Source organism: Schistocerca nitens, chromosome 2 (genome assembly GCF_023898315.1).
Source record: "Schistocerca nitens isolate TAMUIC-IGC-003100 chromosome 2, iqSchNite1.1, whole genome shotgun sequence".
NCBI classification, from domain to species: Eukaryota; Metazoa; Arthropoda; class Insecta; order Orthoptera; family Acrididae; genus Schistocerca; species Schistocerca nitens.
In genome coordinates, this window is record NC_064615.1 from 386791601 (window position 1) to 386807609 (window position 16009).

General features: G+C 40.2%; 1 pseudogene; it reads right to left on the bottom strand.

Moving 5' to 3' along the window:
* The window catches only part of LOC126235042 (agrin-like), a 350234-nt pseudogene that overhangs the window by 144052 nt on the left and 190173 nt on the right, over positions 1-16009 (bottom strand).

A 16009-nucleotide genomic window follows, 5' to 3' on the forward strand; every position in this document is an offset into this window, starting at 1 on the left:
TGCAATATGTCCAGGTACAACAGACAAATATGGCACTATTACCAAAAAGGCATGTTCCAACCCAACATCAAACTGTATAATGCATTTCCTAAATTCATGAAAATAATAATGGATGGAAACAGTTTCAAATCACTAAAGGATTATTTGGTCAAGCACTGATTCTATACAGCAGGCTGTTCCAACCGAGCTCCAGGGAGCCGGAGCGCTCTGGAGCGCTCACTGCGGCAGCTCGGAGCCCGCGTGGAGGGGGAAAGCGAACTCACTGCCACTGGCCGCATGCAGCCACAACTGACGCAATAATCAGTGTTCAATGACAGCTATGACTAGTCACGGGAGGCCTGTACCTCTATTGGAGGATACCTTTCTATTTATTGAGAGGGATGGTCGTCCGCAGTGTCTTGTATGTCATAAACTATTTAATTCTGTGAAGAGGTACAATATACAACGACATTATACACGTCTTCACGCAGCGCACTATGATCAGGTAGAAGGCATTGCACGCAGAGAACTGGTAGCCAGGCTTAAGAACGACATACCAGGAGACGTAAATTTAAAAACGGTTTCCTAATATGGAGGGTATCAAAACATGCAACATAGTTCGCGTTCTGTAATGCGTTTATAATTTTGAGGTGAATGAGACCGGAGAAAACACTACCAAATCCGCAATTTGAGCAAGCTACAGGGTTGCTCACATCACTGCGATGAGTGGCAAGCTGTTTTCGGTGGTACCACTCATAAAATCATGCATGGTAGCAGTTGCAGAATGTTTGTTTCCAAGGGAGGTGCAGGCAATTGAAGGGGTTTGCCTGTCGAAGCAAACAATGTCTCGTTGAATCCTGGACATGGCAGTGGATTTAGACATACAGCTCAGGAAAAAGGCGGAGAGCTTTGTTGCATTTTCGCTAGCGCTTGACGAAAGCACCGACATATCGGACTGTGCTCAGCTTGCAGTCTTTGTGCATGGTGTTGACATGGAGCTGCAGGTAACTGAAGAACTCTTGGATATGGTACCACTCGATTTCACCGCAACAGTACATGACATTTTTGAAGCTGTTTGTGAATCAGTAAACAATATGAATTTGCCGTGGGATAAGCTCCATTCTGTAGCAACAGACGGTGCACCACAAATGATAGGGCGTCACCAAGCTTTTGCTTCTCGTTTGAAAAATAAACTCAGGGATGAATTCAGGAAAGACATTTTGACAACTCAGTATTGAATTCGGCAAAGACATTTTGACTCTTGATTGTTTTATTCACCAAGAGGCACTGTGTGCTGAAACAGTAGAGCTAGGTGGCGTAATGAAAGATGTTGTGAAGTGTGTGAATTTTGTGCGGTGTCACGGTATGAATCATCGCCAACTCAAAGGATTCCTGAAAGACATGGAAGTGGAGTATGGGGATATACCTTACCACAGTACAGTTTGTTGGCTGAGTTGGGGAAAAGTTCTTGATGTTTTCTTTGCCATTCGTGAGGAAATATCCATTTTTCTCTAAATGAAAGGGGAAGAAATGCATTGTCTGAAAGGTATAAAATGGATATCAGACCTGGCGTTCCTAGCTGACATAACTATGCATCTGAATAATTTAAATCTGTCATTGCAGGGAAAAGGGCAGCTAATCGTTGACATGCACGACGAGATCAAAGTGTTCATGGAAAAGTTACGTTTATTTGAGAGGCAGATGAGTAATGGACATTTTTCTTCAATCATCTTGCTTCTTTAAAACTACCTGAAGGTACTACTTTTGGCGATTACCAAGCAAAGTTAAAGCAGCTCATCACGTCGTTTGAAGCACGATTCCGAGGCCTCACTAGTTTGGAAATGGAACTTAAGGTGTTCAGCACTCCTTTTTCAGTTTCCCCCGATGACTTGTCATCTCACTTCAATTGGAGATTATTGATTTCCAAAATTCAATTTTGTTGAAATAGAGGTACTACAACATGTTGGATTTGTCACGATGGTATCGTTCATTACAGCAAAAAACATTTCCCAAGCTTCACAACAATGCCGCTCAGATCATGTGCATGTTTGGATCTACGTATTGTTGTGAGCAGCTTTTCTCAGCAATGAAAAGAGTAAAAAGTAAGGAACGATCGTTTCTTCAGGATGCAACAATGAAGGCCATCCCCCGCATTAACGCTGTGAACACTTTGGCGCCTGATATTTCCGACCTTGTAATGAAAATAAAATGTCAAGCTACAGAGGCCCAATAAATTTAGTATGCAATTTCTTGTAAAACAGTTGTTTCTTATTTATTTCCTGAACATCGTATTTCCTGGTGCAGCATGTCACCGCGTCTTAGCAGCTAAGATTATGAGGTTGTCGATCATGTAAGACGCAGCTGGCACATCAAAACGATTGCCTTGCCGCCTGCCTCAGCCAGCAGTGCCACATGCCGGCGTGCCGGTCCACTTGAATGGTCACAGCGAGCGCTCCACGGCTCACGACGGAGCTGACGAGCTGGAACAGCCTGCTATACAGTGTTGTTCATATATGGGGGTTACATAAAAATGTTACGAGGTTTGAGCACACATCCCCCCCCCCCCCCCCATTTTTACTTTTGACATGTTTTGATACTGTGACAAATTTCATTACAAGTAATTAATATTATCCCATGCTGCAATGGACTTAAATATTTAAATAAGACTTATATACTGAAAACAGTGTGGAATAAACAATTAAAATCTACTGATATATGTTTTGCAAATATGCTTAAACTTATTTAAATGGGAGAAATTTAAGTATTGCTAAGCAACAGAACATACAAAGTGCATGACTGCAGCCTAAATTATGAATGCAGTGTAAATCAACACCAATTTAGTACAATTTTCTTTCCAATATGTTTTCTTTACAACCAGGGTATTGTCTCTGGTGATCTTGCACACATCACAAAATTAATTATTTTTGTTCTTCATTGGCTGTTATTAATCTATTGAAAACTTCCATTAACTTCATTTCTCTTTCCGCCACATCATTTGTCATCTTAAAATCTTTCATAGCCTCTATGGCACTAAGGTAGGAAGTGTAGGAATTCCAATAAAAAGAAACCTCATTTAAGAAACCTAAATCTATGCTTAACTGACCAAACTCTTGACTAAAATGAACTATTAGTCCTTTGCAAGAAGAAAATTTCATTCTGGAAACATCACGCAGGTGCTCGACACACAAGTTTCACAGGAGAAATTCTGTGATGTTATAAAGGTAGGAGGTGCCCTGGCACTGGCACTGGTGAGTCAAGATCATGCTTGGGTAGCTCAGTCAGCAGTCTGGTTTTAGCAGCTGAGTGGAACGTACATCCTGTATTTCCGCATGTGGAGTGCACATGCTAGTTTCGTTTACCTTCTACAGCGTTATTTGTGAGCTGTCTTGTGCTCTAGATCAATGGTGAACAGATTCCATAAATCAATACTCCATTTCACATTCTGCAATGACTATGCGAGTCCAAAGATCTTGAGGTAGTGTGCTTTCTTTGCAATGCAGCCACAATGCCAACAAACGACATTGTGGGCATCCACTTATCTGTACTGATCAGCACTGTGTATGTTAAAGCTTTCAATGACATGAATTGTGATAACATCCTTTGGAACATGCTGCAGGGACTCTGTTTCTGCCACACTAATGGTAATGTTGAGCTGGTGATGGACAAACACACAGGATTAGGCATGCGGGCAACTTGGATCTTTGAACTGCTGTTTGAACTACCAGCAGCCGGCATCATGGACACCTTCCATCCATATGGCGCCATTCATAGCTATGTAGCCGAACACTGGGCACAATTCTGAACATACCTGGTACTCAATGCCATTCACCAGATAACCTTAGACCTCCGACGTAATGTGCCAGCCTACCTCCAGATATGTGGCTACCATGCGGTCATCATTTACCATGGCCAACCTTGGACTTTCTCAGAATGCAGCAAGGAAGGGCATCACAAAATTTCCGGCCTCTGACATGATACCTATACCTCCAGTCTCCTACATGACGGCTCTTGTTGCCCCCACAAATCTGCACCAAAACTTTGATCCTATATCAGCATCATCAGATGACACCTATATAACTGTCATCAACATCCACGGCAAAAAAAGGCTCTGTTGACACCACCAATAGTGGAAGCTTATCATCCCTCAGATAACAAAATAGAGTTTATGTAAATGACAGTACTGGTGACAAGCTTTGAGCCAGAACCATGTGATTTGCTCCTCTCTTCTGACATGGTAAGCCAGTCACAGAAGCAATGGCCACCCAAGTGCCAAAAACACAGATGTTGCATAGTCTCAGATCAGGGTGCCTCTCCTGCTGATGACACCTTGGTTGCAGTTACCAAGGATGATGACCATGAGTCAAAGAGATCAATGTAACACTGACTTCCATGAACAAATGGCCACCACCAGCCTTGACAGCGAGTGCAGGGGTTATAGAACCAGAGGATGTGTCTGACCCTTTGGACAATTCTTCATCAGTTGAACACCCTAAACCACTAGAACAAATGGATGATTTGCTAGGACTTCACTCTTCTATGTAGAAATGGACCATGACCCCCATTTGGAGTGGTGCCTTCACAGCCACAACCTAACCATACCCTGGCTACAACTTTGTGGGCTGGATGGGATGGTCTATGACCGCCCTGTTTGCTCTCAATTCCCAGCAACGTGATACCGAACCTACCCTCACTGCACCACCAATCATACAGCATTGTAAATATAAATACCAACTACATCAGTTTGCCTGTGAAGATATCTCTTATTGCGAAACATGATTTGGTCATTTGACATTGACACTGCACTCCTACAAGAAGCACAATTAGCTGTTCTACCTCACATTGCCAGATATGTACCTTACACCTCTCCCAATAACCCCTTGCTAGGGGTGTGGTTGCGTATGTTTGTGAAGGAATTCTCATTATGGATCTCACCATTCTACCAACAGGATGAGGCATGGCCTTCACCACTACAGACATGCAAATCATCAACATCTATGCTCTGCACGGTTCCACTCACCAGCAGGAGAGAGCCATATTCTACTTCGGAAACATCTCCCCCCCCCCCCCCCCCCATATTTATTAGAGCATTATGCTACTTGTATATTTGGAGGTTATCTTCAACTGCATTTCACAACAGAAAGATCAGGTGTCTCACTTTAATACCTGTCTAGAACTCTGCTTGATTGTCCTAGACCTCTGGCTCATTGACACATGGCAAGAGAAGTGTCTCCCAGGAGCTAGTGTCTGATGTCCAAGATGCTGATCTATGACTGCTGGCTTTCTCTCACCATAGTGCATAGATCTACATGATTCTCCTAAAATCACAAATAGTATATCATTGTCACACACCTTGAAAAATGAACGTCACGCATCTCCAGGAGGCAGGATGTCAATGTCACATAACAGAGATTTGGAAAACTTGTGAGTAATGACTTCCCACCTAAAGAATAACTTTAGAGTGGTGGTTAGGGTGTGCCAAGGCCTCCTTAAGGCAAACCCTGATGTGATGAGGGAAGCACATTGTGCTGACACACAACTAACTACTATTATGCCATCCTCTGAGACTTCACTGGACCACTAGATACCTACCATGCATCATATCACAACCAATGATCCACGATGACAGTTCGTAACCAAACTTGTTATGCCACTGGCACAAACCATCACCCAACAATCTGAAATAGTCACCGCTTTTGTTGATCACTACTGGAACACCTACAGTGCCAGACTGCCAACGTGACAGTAACTGGGCAGGTCTTGTCTTACATCCCTTGCACTGTCCCTGACAGAGAGGATAACGAATTGATGGAATAGGTAACCATGGATGAGATGGTGGCTGCCACTGACAAGGATACCATTAACAAATACCCTATTATAGACATGTTGCCTATAAAGTTTTATTATGCCTTCCAGATATTAAAGGTCCCAAGATGGAACAGCATGTTTCAAGAACTTTTCATGCCAGGCTATGTTGTCCCTCCTGACTTTGTCCAGGTAGCATCATTCCTATCCACCTGCTAATCCTCCGTAATGAGGACTACAAAATCTTTGCCCGCATTTTGGTGGCAACCCTTCATCCCCTTCTTCCCAGGGTCCTTTCACTAAAACAGATTAGCCCAGGTGGTCAGGAGACTATGCAGGCACCAGCTGGTGAATTTCACAGTATGGTAGCACTGGGTGTGGCATACTGGCTCTGTGCAGCTGTGGTCACAATCAACTTCGACAGCACAAATGACAAAGTACATCGTGGGTTCCTGTTCTCCCTGATGGGCTTCCCAACCCCATTTCCTCAAAATCATATGTGGCATACATGACAGAGCTAACTCCCACATACAAGTCAACCTTTGCTTAATGAGTCCAGTTCCAGTATGGTGATATACCCCACGAGGCTATCCACTGTTGACCCTGCTATATAACTTTGAACTGGAACTCCTCTTGGGAACCCCAAATCAATATTCATGGGAGTCAGGCTGCAACAACACCAAACATGACAGACCACTGAAGCAATCTTGACATCTGGTGCAGCAGCAGGCAGTTCAATGAACATAAATAAATTGGCAGCACTGCCAATAGGACTCAGCCTCTCCAGTGCCAAACTAGTCCTCTTCCCATTGGTGCAGACCATAAAGAACCAAGGCATTGTCTTCACCCCCCAATACATCCCATATGATGGCCACTAATTTTTGGTGTGCATTGCAGCATGTTTAAGCTGAGATCTACAACAATCTTCGTGGGTTGTCTACCTCAATTGAGGTGTTACTTTAAAACTGGTTCAAGTTACACACATCCTATCCTTATTGCACACAATTAGACTTCATCTGCAAGTGACCTTTGAATATTATCCGATGGCAGGAATGATCCTTAAGGTCCGGTATACAATGTTTACCTCCACCCCCCCCCCCTCCCCCACTCCACCCACATGGAGGAGGACTTGGTCTATTCAGTATTCAGCAGAGGTCTGATGCTCCGTATATGTGAATGATGCGGAAACCATGGACTGGACAGAGAGCATCCATCACACACAGAATGGTGGACGTCCCCATGCTGGTGTCCACCTTGCCACCAGTGCCAGTTGGTCACATTCATACCTTGTCACATATTGTGACCTTCCTTGCAGTTTATAGTCATGTGCATCTTGCATTCCTGACCACGCATCCACCTATGGCCAAAGATATCTTTCTCGCCCTCTTATGTCAGTTGTCATGTAACATCGTTGAACAGAAGTACCCTGTGACCTGTTGGTCAAATGTATGGACCATATTCATCCATTTTACCTCCTCACATATGTTTGAGCAACATGACAGAAGTTCCATGCATCTGGATTAGTTGACAACCCACAGTGTGCTGCCTGCCAACAACTTGATGAGCACACCCACCGCCTCACATGCCCATCGACTCTTAACATTTGGGAGCTCATCCCATAGATGGTTGCCTGCTTTCTCCACATTCCCCCAATCATGATTGAACCTAACTTCCTGGCTGCCAAAACCAACACCATACTCTGGGAAAGTTTTGGATGCTCAGCTACCCCTACAGCGATGGTGACAAATCAGGTCTCAGATTTTGGTGCAACTTACAGAATGGGAGCAACAACCCAGTTACCAGAAACTGTGGAGTATTTATGCGTGCCCTGTCCAGTTGGGGTGTAATGGGCCTTATTCCTACTCCCTTCCTACAACATATCCCTCCCACTCTTACCTGCATCTGCACGCACTTTACTCTGCGGAGAGGTCCATAGGCACCATGACTAGATCTCAATTATGACTCCTGCCCTTGGGCTTCACCTACTGTTGAATGTATAGCCCTGATTGTTCTCCTCTCCCCCTCCTTCTCTTCTAATGTACATAATACTGTAAAAATGTTCCTCTACTGTTCTTCACTGGTTATGGCAAATTAAAAATAAAGTCCTGAGTTCATGTCTCAGCCTGGCACACAGTTTTAATCAGCAAATAAGTTTCATATCAGTACACATTCTGCTGTAGAGTGAACATGTCATTCTGGAGTATGATATCTGTCGAGCACACACATATAAGCAGTAATAAACCAACACGCTCCTTCTTGGTCACTGTGGCATGGGTTCCTCATCTTAAATTTCAACAAAATATGAAAAGTAAGTGGCCTCCAATTCAGATTCTGTTATTCCACTATGGTTTTGTACATTACATCATGAAGGAAAATTTTCAGGGATGTGGACTAGGTCAAGTAGCACAACAGAAGAGAGGAGCAATTATTTTAAACATGTGAAAATAGTTTCTACACATTAAGTTACACAAAGAATACTTGTGGGATTCATTACACCAAAAAAATGTACTAATAACTTTTATTTTTTTATTTTATTTGCAGAGAACAGCTGCTTATCGAGTCTATTATATACATAGTATTTATACATGACTGCTAGTTCATATTTATGTAAATTTACTGTCTACTGTTAATATTTGAATACACTGTACCTCAGGTTCAATTATGTTTATCATGTAGATAAGAACAAATACTATCTACCTTTTGAAATCAAATTTTTATCATTGTTTTTGCCAAATATGTTATACCTATCTGTATTAGGCATCTTCACTGGTTTTTGTGTGGCTAATTTTGTGTGTCCACTGGCAGTTTCATCAAATTAAGTGCAGTGTACAGCAAGCAAGGTTATGTGGAATGAAATGTGAAAAAAGATCTATGCCTCCCCTTATCATTACAACAGGTGAATGGTTTTCATCCTGGGGTCTGAATGACAACTTTCCTCCCTCTCCCTATGCTAAGAAAGGATCTATCTGCTTAGTTGAGTGGTAACCTGTTTGTCTACCCTGCAGCTGGCCTGAGTTCGATTCCCGGTTGGGTTGGAGATTTTCTTCACCTGTGGACTGTATGTTGTGCTGTTCTCATCATAATTTCATCATCACCAAAACATGAGTCACCCAATGTGGCTTCACCTGAAATAAGACTGGCAACCCGGCAGCCAAACTTCCCCAGACAGGGTCTCCTTGCCATCAATGCCACATGATTATTTCATTTTTCCTGAGAAATGAACTAACCAATAGTATTAAAAGTTAGGATATTGCTGTGTAATAACATTGCTGTGTAATACTATATCTCTATTGGCAGTACTTAATATTTCATCTCCTACAGGTAAATACTGGCCAGTAATGCTATCACATAATTTTATAGTTTTCTTGAATGAATTTTCCTTTAATGCATAACATTTAGTTTATGTTCATCATGTGCTTACATGAGAGCCAATGAGCATACAGAAAGAATAGTATATACAAAAACCACTGAAGTTGCCTAATACGATTAGGAGAAACATGTTTAGTAAGAACAACAATAAAAATTCAGTTGAAAAAGAAAGATAATATTTATTTTTATCTTCATAATAAACATTAATTACTGAACTGATATTTATAATGAACAAATATTAAAGTGCTTCAAGAACATACATATTTCTTACAACCCTAACAAAAATGTCTCTGTAACTGAGATGGCTAAAGAGATGTGCTTGTTTTTGACACAAGTATACTAATTTAGCAACCAACCAAATGACAGCCGGCCAGAGTGGCCGAGCGGTTCTAGGTACTTCAGGCTGGAGCAGCGCGACCACTACGGCTGCAGATTCGAATCCTGCCTCAGGCATGGATGTGTGTGATGTCCTTAGGTTAGTTAGCTTTAAGTAGTTCTAAGTTCTAGGGGGCTGATGACCTCAGATGTTAAGTCCCATAGTGCTCAGAGCCATTTGAGCCAACCAGATGACACTAGCCCCAGCCCAGATGATAATTAAAGTGGCCTACAGCCAACTGACAGCTGAGTAGTATGTCTCACTTGCAGCCGTTCATTCTCACTCTGGCATATAATACTGTTTCTCAACATTGAGGACTTAGCTTGAAATTGTACAATATACTGTAGTATTGAAGGTACTGTGCATGTGTCCTTGGTTGCTGAATCTGTTAAACTGAGAAACAGGTCCTGCTCATTACGATTATCCTTATTGACTTACATCCTCTAGGGTAGGAGGTGATATTCTGTTGGATAACTGATACTCAGGTATTCCTAACAGACATGATGTGTTTCATTTTTTGGTTCATGTAATGGATCAGAGTGCTATTTGGGAGTCAGAGTACATGAGGAGTATTGCAGCTTAAATAATTATCAGGTGCTTCAGTTCCATCAAGATCCTGTATAAATTATATCCAAATGGAGCATACATTCAGTTAACAGATTTTGAGGACCCACATTGAAAATCAGCCAAGGTTGCCCCCCTGCATATTTTCATCAGTGTAGACTGGTATATGGAAGTCCGCATAGTTAACAAGAGTAGCAGTCAGCTCAAAACCTTGCTAAGAGCTGAAAGTCACATGGATATGAGCTTTTATGCACTGTGAGGAGTTGTTGCTGGGTGATTAATGGCAGCTCACCAAGCTGAATGAAGGGAGATGGGACCCCTCCTGTTAGCCTCAAAAACTATAACAACAACAATTTTAAAGTATGTTGGTCCATCTGATACAAAAATAATATACATGACAGTCATCATCTAGTGTTAATTATATGTAAGACTCGCTTAACTGAAAGTCTAGGTTGGAATACCAACAATATTAGGAAAAGGATAAATTGCTACTCACCATAAAGATGGCATGTTGAGTTGCAGACAGGAACAACAAACAGACTGCATTAAGCTTTGGCCAAAGCCTTCTTCACAAAAGAAAAAACACACTCTTTCACACAAGCAAGCACACGTCACACACATGTGATTGCAGTCTCTGGGCACTCCAACCAGCATTTTCATTCCAGCTGGAACTGCTGGAGACAATGGTCATGTGTACATGAGATGTGCTTGCTTGTGTGAATGCAGTTGTTTTTTTTCCTGAAGAATGCTTTGGGCAAAAGCTAAATGTTTACAGTCCTTTCATTGTGCCTGTCTGCAGTTCAACATGTCACCTCTACAGTGATGAATAATCTATCTTTCCCCTGTACTGTTGATATTCCAACCTAGAGTTTCCATTGTTTATATCTAATGAAGATTATATTGAAGTGGATGAAAAAATAAAATTCTGTGCAAAAATAAAAAATTCTCATATTTTTCTGAACACTCCTTGTATATTTATGTGTTTGTGACAATTTTGGTATTATTTCTTGTATGAAAATATGTTTGAGGTTTTTGTCTTATTCCAAATCCATGAGAACTATTTACTTAGGATCTTTGGAAGGAACATTACCAAATTTCTTTTTAGTTTTTGTTGTAGTTTTTTTTATATGGCATGTTATACAAGACCTCCTCATGTTAGATCTATGGAATGAAAATTACACCTAATCCTAGTTGAAACAAGTCATGGGAGTCAATCAAACTGGAACAGTCTATATCACACAAATCACATTTCTTGGTGACTGGTTACAGTCGAAATACAGACCTCACCAGATTGTACTCCAAGGTTGATGTGGAGAGATTTTTCCATGAAGCAGAAAGTGCAGAAGTCTCTAGATGCTGTCAACTGCTCAGTTGACAGCATCTAGAGACTTCTGTAGTCCCTGCTCCATGGATCTATCTCCACACATCAACTTTGGAGAACAGTCTACAATTGTGGACTCTCTCCTCTCGCCTCTCTCTCTCTCTCTCTCTCTCTCTCTCTGTCTGTCTCTGTCTCTCTCTCTCTCTCTCTCTCTCTCTCTCTCTCTCTCTCTCACATACACACACACATGAACTGACTTACGCAGCCAGTTTTATGTGGACTCCAAACTACAAAAGCATTGACAGAGGTGAAAGAGAAGCGATAAGTGCAGGAGATATCTTAGAACCAACTGAGGACTGACTCATAGAGCTATGGATTTGTAGGTACTTAGCCATCAAGTCACATTCCACAAGAAATAACAGAAGTAAACTGAAATTAGTTCCTTACAGTCACTACCAGAGTTTATAAGTTGCAACTGTATCCATACACACCTGTGTAAAGAGGCTGACAATGGCAAGAAAAATGATTGTCATGGACACTGAGCCGTTCACATGTCCCCTCATGGAAGCAAGGCATACTAGCACAAGGATCATGCCTACATTCAGTTAGCCCAAAAGTGTGAATCACATGTGGATCACGACCTTCGTGAAGTCTGATACGATGCCTTCCCACTTGGAGGAGTCGTACACATCCTACTAATCCAGATGATGTACCAGCATTCTCAAACACTCTGAAACACACATATCAAGTAGAAAAGAGAAAATGACAAACAAGTATTGAAGAAATGTCTGCACAAGCAATATGGCAACAGTAAAAATGGAAGAGAAAGAAACGAAGAATGAAAAAAGATTCTTCTCTTCACCACTGCTGTAAAAATAAGTATCAAATAGTAACAAAATATCAAAAGATTGTGTTATAATGACATTTCTAAGTGCACAAAATTTAATACTTCATGTTTAATACTAAATCTCACATAGAGGAATGTCCCTGATCAAAATATTTGAAGCAATAAAGCAAAATAAAGGCTGTAATGTAAAATGTGGACAGAAATATTAAGTATTTCTTAAAATGGATCATAATTTGGTAATTCACAATAAAAAAGTGTATACGAAACATGTCACGCTTCTGAAAACGAAAATTATATACTGGAATACAGGGATGGAAATACAGCTCCTGTTCTTTCACACTGTGCTTATACTATTCTTTCCACTCACTGATCTGTTTGCATTTAGTATTTTCTCTCACTTGTCACTACCTTTTGAGAAATCAGCAATCCCTTTTCAGAGAATGAGATTACTTACTGTAGTTAACCAGTGCTTCTTTCCTGGGGGAAAAAATGTACTAGTAGTCACAAAGATGTTATTCCAGCAACTTCCATACTTTTAACATATCCTGTGACGTACACTCATCATTTCTAGACTGCTGCTTGCTTTTGCTATCAGCTGCAGAATGATGACCTTGGAGCAGCCATGAATCCATGTATTTGTGGTTTGAACTGTGTGTGAGGAGGCCCTACAATTATGATGAATAGCACTGCAGAAGTTGTCCATACAAGCATAGATGATCTAGATGAAGTAACTATAAAATTAATTTAAGAGAAACCCCTTTCACATTCACTAGAAGATATTGCAATTGTGCCCAAAGTGTGTTTCAAAGGAAGTAGCATATTTGGGAATTTATTTTCTTGATGATCTTTATGGAAATCACAAATTGCTCCTACTTCATTTAAGTCAAATTTGCAGTCTAACTTCCTAATTTTGGCGTCATTGAATGTCGGATATTTCACAGAATTTCTGGCCAATACTTGGAATCTAAAATCTTGGTACCTTCAGGCATACCAACATCATCTCCTTGATGCAGATTCTTCTGAACAGCTTAACTTCTTTCAGACTTTTATAAAATGCAGATGAACTACTTACAGGACTGTGTCTTTCATTTTTGTGAAGGTCAGTCTATGTCTGCATCTACATCTATACTCTGCAAACCACCATGAGGAGCATGGCAGAGGGGATGTCCTATTTTACCAGTTATTAGGGATTCTTCCTGTACCATTCACATATGGAGTGCGGGAAAAATGATTGTTTGAATGCCTCTGTGCATGCAGTAATTATTCTAATCTTATTCTCATGATCATTATGTGAGCGATACATAGAGGGTTGTAGTATATTCTTAGAGTAATCACTTAAACTTGGTTCTTAAAACTTTGTTAATAGACTTTCTCGGGATAGTTTACCTCTATCTTCAAGAGTCTTCCAGATCATTTGCTTCAGTATCTCTGTGATGCTCTCTCACAGATTAAACAAACCTGTGACCATTTGTGCTGCCTTTCTCCATATACGTTCAATATCTGCTGTTAGTACTATCTGGTACGGCTCCCACATACTTGAGCAATATTCTAGAACCAGTTGCATGAGTTATTTATAAGCAATATTCTTTGTAGATTGAATGCACTTCCCTGTATACCACCAAGAAACCAAAGTCTACCACCTACTTTACCCACAACTGAACCTATGTGATCATTCCATTTCATATCCCTAAAAAGTATTACATCTAGGTTTTTCTATGAGTTGGTCAATTACAACTGTGATACATTGATATTACAGTCACCGGATACTATGTTTTTCTGTTTTATGCAGTGCAAAATGTTACATTTCTTAACATTTGAAGCAAGTTGCCAATCTCTGCACCACTTTGATATATTATTAAGATCTGGATGAATATTTATGCAGCTTCATTCAGATAGTACTTCGTTATAGATAAATACATCACCTGCAAAAACTCTGAGGTTACTATTAATATTGCCCACAAGGTCATTAGTATGCAACATGAACAGCAAAGCTCCCATCCCAACACACTTCCCTGGGCACACCCGACATTACATCTACACCTTACAATGACTCTCCATCGAAGATAGCATGCTGCATCCTTCCTACCAAAAAGACCTCAATACACTCACAAACTTCACTTGATACCCCATAAAATCATACTTCTGACAATAAGCACAGGTGTGGTACTGAGTCAAATGCTTTTTGGAAATCAAGAACTACAGCATCTACCCAACTGACTTGATCCAAAGCTTTAGTATGTCATGTGAGAAAAGTGTGAGTTGGGTTTCATATCAGTGATGTTTTCAAAATCCACATTAGTTGGCACTGAGGAGATCATTCTGTTCAAGATACCTCATTATGCTGAACTCAGAATATGTTCTAAGATTCTACACAAATCGATGTCAAGGATATTGGATGACAGTTTTGTGGATCACTTCCACTATCGTTCTTGTAGACTGGTGTGACCTGTGCCTTTTTCCAAGAACTGGGCATGCTTTTTTGTTCAAGGGACCTACAATAGATTATAGTTAGAAGAGTGGCTAACCCAGCAGCAAATTCAGTACAGAATAACAGGGATTCCATTGGGCCCTGGAGCTTAGTTCAGTTTTAATGATTTCAGCTGTTTCTCAACACCACTAACACTGGTACTGATTTCATTCATCTTTTCAGGGGTGTGAGGATTAAATTAGGGCAAGTTTACTGGATTTTCCTTGGTAATGAAACATTTGAAAATGGAGTTAAGCATTTAAGTTTTTGCTTTGCTACTTTCAATTTCATTTCCTGTCTCATTCTCTAGTAACTTTGGTGTCACTAACAGCCTTTACATACAACCTGAATTTCTTGGCTTCTGTAAAACATCATTTAGCAATATTCTGATTCTACTCATTTTGAAGACCAATTTGAACTGATTTAGGCTATATTAACTCAAAATTGACACAAACACCTCCCAATTTCAATAGAGAAAACTCCAAAGAAAAAGAAACACTGATATAACAAGTGAACTGAATGCAATTTCCTGTTTCCAATACCAGTATATGTAACTAAAAAGTGGTGTCAACATATAAGGAATAAAACTCGAAATTTCACTTGCAAAAACAGTGCCATCTGCTGGGATATTTAAAATACATTTTGCTCTAAATAAATCAAACACTTTTTAAAAGGTAAGAAAAAGTGATTTACTGTGTGATGTTACATAACACCAGAGAAAAGGGTGGCACTCGCCTTACTTGTACTTTTTGAATTTAATTATTATCTACTCATTATCATATTTAATGTAGCCTTTAGTTGAAAGTAATAAACAGATAAAAGATAGAACTTTCAGTGTTGAAGTCTTGCGGAAAAAGGTACCAATAGTGAATAGAAACATTCACATATTATTGAAAATTTGCAATCAAAAAAATGTAACGAATTATATGTGACAGAAGTCTTGCAGGAGTCATAGAACAGAATAGAAATGGATTACATATTTCAGCTGAAAGAAAGTGGATACTTGAAAAATTTATGATGTCTGCTAATTGTACAAAGTGTTATAAAAATTTAGAACAAAGTACTGTTTAAATGGCATTAGTAGTTTCTATTTACTAATTAGGCCAATAGACAAAGCTTCAGCTTTTATAGTTTTCCATTCAGTATCACCAATGAACTTGATCAGCATCCTCTTAAACATACTGATTTTTGCATATGTGTTTTACCTTAACTTCTTGTACTCCTTTGATATTTGTTTCAACTGTGTGTAACTGTTTCCACTTTACTTATCTGTACTTCACTCAT